Raw genomic sequence first — 7,745 nt, forward strand, 5'->3', positions numbered from 1 at the left:
GCTTCACTTGTGTTTCTCCAATATCCAAATCTTAGTTTGCCTGTCAAGGGAGCGCTTTGTTTTGATTTGAGAATGATGGACTGATACATCTATCATATTTCTTGCTGATTTGTGCTTCCTCATATGGAAGCTACTAGACTCCATGAAAACAGGAAGCTGTGGAGATCCACCCAAACAGGGGCTTATCGCACTACCCATTTCCACCAAAACCTGCAGCTTGTCACAACCCTCGGTCCCCTCACTTCCTCTGTGGTGGAGCAGGAATGGTTTCCTGAGAGCTGCAGCACTGACGTGGAGCTGTCGTAATGACTGAAAGAGAGACTTTGGAAGAGGGGGGTGGCAGCGAAAGCTTCTCTATTTATGCATTTATTTTTTATATATATTAATAATATATTTTGTCTCTTTGTTGGACAGTTACAGTGAAGAGTGACAGGAAAGGGAGGGAGGGAGGGAGGGGAGGGAGGGAGGGGAGGGAGGGAGGGAGAGGGAGGGAGAGGGAGGGAGGGGAGAGGGAGGGAGGGAGGGGAGAGAGGGAGAGGGAGAGAGGGAGAGAGAGAGAGAGAGAGAGAGAGAGAGAGAGAGAAGAGAGAGAGAGAGAGAGAGAGAAGAGAGAGAGAGAGAGAGAGAGAGAGAGAGAGAGAGAGAGAGAGAGAGAGAGAGAGAGAGAGAGAGAGAGAGAGAGAGAGAGAGAGAGAGAGAGAGAGAGAGAGAGAGAGAGAGGAGAGAGAGAGAGAGAGAGAGAGAGAGAGAGGGAGAGAGAGGGAGAGAGAGGGAGAGAGAGGGAGAGAGAGGGAGAGAGAGGGAGAGGGAGAGGGAGAGGGAGAGGGGAGGAGGGAGAGGGAGAGGGGGAGGGAGAGGGGGAGGGAGAGGGAGAGGGAGAGGGGGAGAGGGGGAGAGGGGGAGAGGGGGTGAGAGGGGGAGAGGGGGGGACAGAGGGGGAGAGGGGGGAGAGGGGGAGAGGGGGAGAGGGGGGCAGAGGGGGAGAGAGGGAGAGAGGGGATGCAGCAAAGGGCCCAGTTCCTCTGCCAAAGGTCTCATGTTATTGTACAAAAAGGAGAAGAGGTTCACACTAAACCACCTCCAGCCACAGAGACACACAAGCATGGAGGCTGTTGTTGTTGTGGACACCGACACGTGTTTTGTGAGTCGCACAAAACTCGCACAAAAAGTACTATTGAACCATACTGTGATGATTTATGCATTGAATTGATGATCTAATATGTGCTGCAAGCTTTGTGTTACGATATCAACTCTAGTATCAAGAGAGTGTATTTTGTAGTTTGTATTTCAGTCACACCCCCATTGCCTGCCTCTCTATCTAATTTGTAGTATCTGTCGATATTTGTCTACGGTCGTAATAGCTTTTCACTCCCCTTGCAACGGCCCTTCTGGCTAGCTGGGAACTCTCCAGGGAGCAAGAGCTCATTGGTCATCGGAAGACCCCCATTGTGATTGGTTTGAGACTGTCAATCTTAATTAGGACCCCCAACTTTCCTTCTAACAAACACACACACAGACACAAACACAAGGATAAAGTAATCTGTCCATCAAACATAACACTACTGCATAAACACACACACACTCAAACTCATACCCATTCCTATTTGCATGTTTTTTGTAGTGGATATATATATATATATTTTTTTTTTTTACAGCATTGACTTTTGAACACAAGGAACATTGTGAGAGAAAAATGAAATGCATCAGGCAGTAACATCCCTATGACATCTCTACAATCATTACTGTCCATAAACATGTTGTGAGATTGTTAGTTAGTGTGTCTGTTATGTGAGTAACAGTTATGTGTCTGAGTTGGGATAACCAGTGACCTAATTCTGAGGTGTTATCTTGGTAAACCCAGAGTCTTTGTCCTGGAGCCCCCTGTCACATTAGTAGTCTCTCCAGTGTCTGGTTAGACTCTCCCCTCCCCTCATCTCTCCTACCCTCATCTCCTCCTAATTCTGTGAACGAGAGTGAGAGAGAGAAGATGAGAGCCTGAGAAGAGACAGAGAGAGTGTGTGTGTGTGTGTGTGTGTGAGAGTGTGAGAGAGAGAGAGATAGAGAGATAGAGAGATAGAGATAGAGAGAGAGAGAGAGAGAGAGGGGGGGAGAGAGAGGGAGAGAGAGTGAGAGGGAGAGGGAGAACTGCAGCTTCCAGCGAGACAGAGGAAGAGAGGGGAAGAGGGGTGCAGAGTGTGGATGGATACGGTTGCTGGGTGTGACAGCTGAAGTGGGAGGGGACCGTGTTGAGCAGGAGATGACCTCCACGTCCCGCTAGCTCCAGCCTGAGAGGGGACACCATCTTGGAGACCGGATATCAGCCCTGCATTCCCCATCTCCATGCCCCACCGAGAGCTCCTCTGACTGGGGCGCTGGGAGACAGACGAGGGAGGAAGTGCTGGAGGTGGAAGAGGAGCGAGGGATCGTGGTGGAAGGCGTGCAGAGGAGATCATGAGTGGACTGGGATGGTGTGTTGCCACAGTCTTCAGTTGGGCGAAGTTTTTCTTTTACTGCCTCTTCCATTCAGGAAGTCCAGGAAGGATAAACTGAAGGTATGTGTCTACCTGTTATCTGGTTCCACTTCCATTTGAATGGATTTCTGGGAATTTCAGTGTGTGCAGGAGATCCAGGCTTTCTCACATCATTTGGTATAATTTCTGTCAGTTACTCACTAGATACGGCGACTGAAGTCCCTGTGACTTGAGGTCTTTAACACAGTTGCACTCATCCCAGGTCTTTAATTCCATGTGAAGACTGAAGACCAAGCCTTATTACCTCTCCTTGAGGAACGTTCTGCATGTTGAATGTTTACACAGATCTCCTTAAAGTAAGTGGAGTGGACTGTCCAGCAGGGTGGATGGGATTGGATGTAGCTAAGATGAAGTGGTTACATATAGGATACCTTAAGATCCATTAATAACATGTAGTGCCTTATGTAGGAGAGGTTTGGGCCTAACAGATTTGTTGGAATTTTTTCTTTCAAGCTTTCTGTAAGTAGTCTGATCGAGTAACACACAGCTTTTGCACCTCTGCCGAATCTCCTGTACCTTTACTAATGACCAGTAGAGGGTGCTGCAGGCTGGATCTGGTGCTCTGGTGCTGCGATTGAGTCAGTTTGGAGGTGTGTACGTGTGTGTGTGTGTGTGTTTGATTTGTCCACTCAGAGGGGTTTGTGTGTGTGTCATTTGTCCCACTAGTCACAACCTGTTCATGTGACTTTTCATCCTCCGCCAAGTCCCCCTTGGTCCCTGCCAGAGTCCTCCAGCTGCCATATCTGGGCTCCTGATGACAATGGAAACAATGGCCAGAGACGTGCCTGGAGTCTGAGATAGGAGGAGGTGAGATTAGGGCGTCGCACATCTACGCTCAGACTCACACAAACGCAGACTGAGACGTTAATATAAACACGCCAGCAGACACTAGTGTGCACAGGAAATAGAGAAACACACACACACAGGGCAGGATATTGCTCTGCATTTATTTCACAAGGGCACCGTGTCAGATCTGTCCTTAAGCATGCAGGACGTCAGTCCTGAAAATACAGCCACCCGTCAATGTCCTCATAAACACATGTACGCACACACACAAACACACACACACTGACAGGACACACACATACTAACCACACACACTTAATTAAAGGAGAAAGCTTTTTCTGTCTGGTTGCCTGTTGGGCCGTAGAGAGGGATTGTGGGCAGAGCAGGGATCTTGCTAGACCTTCTCTCCTGGTCGCTCATTCATCTTCCTCCCCTGGCACTTTGATGGCCCAGCCAGGCTGCTCCGCTGTGTGGCTGCACTGAGGAGGAAGGAGCGCACTCTCCCTCTCATTTAACTAATGTCCCCTCAGGTCATAAATCAAGGGGAGTCAGATGGCTGAGCGGTGAGGGAGTCGGGATAGTAATCTGAAGGTTGCCAGTTCGATTCCCGGCAGTGTCAATTGATGTTGTGTCCTTGGGCAAGGCACTTCACTCTACTTGCCTCGGGGGGAAATGTCCCTGTACTTACTGTAAGTCGCTCTGGATAAGAGCGTCTGCTAAATGACTAAATGTAAATGTAAGTCCTACGCAGGCCTTGTCTCACTTCTCCAAAACACAAAACATTAACTAAATGTTCCACTGTAGGTTAAGATACCATCATTAGTGTTCATGTTGCCTGGTAGATGAGATGCGGTTACTTTGCGCTGATGCTAATACTGTAAATACAGACTGTGCCTTTACTCTGGTCACCAGTACTGTTAGAAATCCTCACTTCTGATCCATGGTCTCCTGCTGCACTGTCTTAATGCACAACGTGCCCCTGGATAAGTGTCTGCTAAAGGAATTACATGTGATTCAGTTGATGATAGTTATGTTGAAAATTATTCATCATTGGATCCAGGTGGATGAATCTCAAATTAGACGTTCTTTCATGCGTCAGCAATTCATGGGATTAGATTGAGTTGGTCTCAAATGAATTAAATGATAATCCTCCTAAAATGGTACTGATGAAGATTTGTCCAATTTTATTGTCTTAAATCAATCAAGTTGTGTGTTGGAGCTTAGAGCTAGGTTACTGCTGGGTTTGCATCGTTGATTTCCATTAGTGATATCTCGTTATTCCACTACAGCAGAACGATATGCAGTATGGATTCTGTAAATGCTATGACCTCACATCTACAGAATGTCTCATGATTAAATAGATTTCCTGGCTGTAGATTTCCAGACTGCTTTTTTTCATTGGATATGTCTGATGTGAGCTGAATTGTGGAGCATGTCAGCTGAACTTGGCTCAGAACAGCCTCCAGGGGTTTGTGAGTGATTCAAACTAAAACTCGGCCCTGGGGAGAAAGAGAGGGTCTTTCTCTTAACTCCTCTGAAACGTTTTTGTTGAGGAGAGAGGGCTGTGACTGCTAAACGACCAGGCTGTGGTGAGTTGTAGCACACCGAACAACCATGGAGGGTACGGAGTGATATATTGGTAATGACGTGTACATTATGAATATCTTATCTGGAAGGGAATATAGATGTTGAAAGGAGGAGGAACACTGTTGACCTCAGGTCGGTGTAACGGAAGGGATTATCTCGTTTGGTGTTTCGTCTTAGTTTGAACCTGGCTGCGTAACGCCTTTCCTTCAGGTGAGCAGACGTGACATGTAGAAACCTAGACACACTGGAAGCGATCTGTTTAGTCTAGACTTCCACTGCTACACAAGCAGTCTGTTTGTCTTGTGAGTTCTGTCACTGGCCTCCTGTCCCTGGAGCGCTGGCCTGCCTGACAGACACCCCCCTGCCCCGTCACACCCCCACTCCGCTCACCCCACCGCCCCGCCCCACTCACCCCCCCGCCCTGCTCCCCCCCCCCTCCCCCCACCCCGCTCACTCCAACATGCTCTTACACGTGAGGGTTAGACCCAGAGAGGGTGTGTCAAGGGCTTTCCACAAATGAGATTGGGAGGTGGGACAGAGTGGAAAGAGGAGGGGGAGGGGGGGGAGGGGGGGCACGAGGTGAGGGAGGGGGGAGGGGGGGGGGACGGGGGGGCACGAGTTGAGGGAGGGGGGAAGGGGGGAGGACTTCCTGGATCAGTCAACAAGAGGCCCTCCCTCTTCTAACACAGTCCAGGAGTGGAGCTCATACCAGTCCTGATGGAACACACTCCACTGTTGTTCTGTGCACGTAAACACACACACACACGTTTACAAAAGAGTGCCTGCACGCCACGTGTTGTGTGTGTGTTTGTTTTGTCTGTGTGCATGTTCCAGTTTGAAACAGGTGCTTCCTCACCTGTTTGTCATATTTGGCCTTCAGAGGTGGAAAGCTGGGCTGCTTCCTACGCAGGTTTCAAAGGGATGTAGTTTCCAGCGTGGGATTAGTACTTCGCCACCAGGGGGCACTGTTGCAACTCCATACATGATTCATTATCACTGACTTCCTGATGAAGTAAAACTCTCTCTCAGAGGACGGTTTCTGTCCAAACAACCCGTGTCGGAGTTCAGGGGACCTAGCTAGTTGGGGTAATCCACTGCATGGTCCATGGGGAGAGGTAAAGCTGTCTGCTTTACCTCTAAAAAACCGTCTACTGTTTCTGACGTATAAAGTTGTTTCTATTTCATTGCATTTTTACCAGGGCTTTATGTACGCACACAACCGGATACACTGTGTTCCCCGCTACTTCTGTTATTATTATTATTAACGTATTCAGCCTTTCCACACGGTACATGAGAACAGACTGAGAGCAGCACTGCACAGTTCCCTGAGCCCCAGAACCTGAGAGAAACAGGAGAAGGTTGCAGTCTCAAAAGCGTAAGCTCCTCAGCTTTGTGTGAGGACAACTAAGCTGTTTGGACAACATTCAAACACATTGTCATTCAATGACTCAGTCGCCTGCACTGGAATAGCCTTCGATATCAGTCTCTCACTTCGTCTTCCTCAAAGGAAATATCTACTTGTAAACATAAGTGATGCTTTGTTGACGCGTGACAAACAAAAATACAACGAGAGTTGTAAATACCCCTATCCTGACTGTCTTATAGATGTTGATGCTGGGGTGAGAAGGGTGTGGAGGTGTGGTGAGAGGGGGTGAGGAGGGGAGGTGGGGTGACAGGTAAGGTGAGGTGTGGTGAGAGGGGGTGAGGTGTGGTGAGAGGGGGTGAGGAGGGGAGGTGGGGTGACAGGTAAGGGGAGGTGTGGTGAGAGGGGGTGAGGAGGGGAGGAGAGGGATCATCAGTGGCTGTATTCCTCCCTTCAACACCATCCTCTGCAGGCTGGTTCATCTCTGAAGGGTTAGAGGGCGCAGAGAAAATACTGAGGGACTAGTCCCCTTTCACTGTGTGTGTGTGTGTTCACTGTGTTTGTTTGTGTGTGTGTTAGATGTGGAACACATGGGGAGTGTGTGTGTGTGGAAGGGGGGGATATTGTGAACAGTCAGAGATGCTCATGGGTCTCTGTGCATTGCAAGTTTAATATATACGTGTTTGTCAAGAAAGATAAGTGTGTGTGTGTGTGTGCGTGTGTGCGTGCGTGCGTGTGTGCACGTCCTCACGCCTCATTGAAAGACATGCAGTGAAGAGGGGCTTGAGCTGGGAGGGGGCTACCATTGCTAACATTGATGGCCGGTGAGAACTTAATGAAGCAGCTTTGCTTCCCAGCCCTGCTGGGGTCTCTCTAAGAGGCAGGAGCTTTCTGCTGGTGGGGCCTCTTTGATGGCACTGTTCTGGCCTGGAAAAGGAGTAATGCGTTTTCCGGAGTTGGTTTATGTCTGGGGAGGAAGCAAGCAGGAGTGAGAGAGTATAGCACAGAGGAGATTCACAGATGATTGAGTAAAGAGTTTGAAGAGGGAAGAGAGGGAGGAGAGGAGGGAGACACTTGATGGGCCATGCTTTAGACACCGTGCAGGAGAGTGGAAGAGGATGAGAGAGGGAGAGAGAGAGAGAGAGAGAGAGAGAGAGAGAGAGAGAGAGGGAAAGAGAGAGAGAGGGAGGGAGGGAGGGAGTGAAGGAGAAAGGGAGAGAGCTAATGAAAAATTAAAGCAAAGTTAGCATAGACTTGAATGAGCAAGGGTGCTGGGAGGGAGGGTTGGGGGAGGTCAGTGAGAGTGATGGGGGGGTTGGGGGGGGTGGGAAGGCGGAGAGGAGGGATAACAGAAATCAGGGGGGTCAATGAATGAATGAAAGTAAGAATGAGGAGAGAGAATGAGAGAGAGGGGGTAGATGGGGAGGGGGCAGGAGGGGCCAGGAGAGGAGGAGGGGGAGAGATGGGGAATGAGGGAA

Source organism: Osmerus mordax, chromosome 2 (genome assembly GCF_038355195.1).
Source record: "Osmerus mordax isolate fOsmMor3 chromosome 2, fOsmMor3.pri, whole genome shotgun sequence".
NCBI lineage: Eukaryota > Metazoa > Chordata > Actinopteri > Osmeriformes > Osmeridae > Osmerus > Osmerus mordax.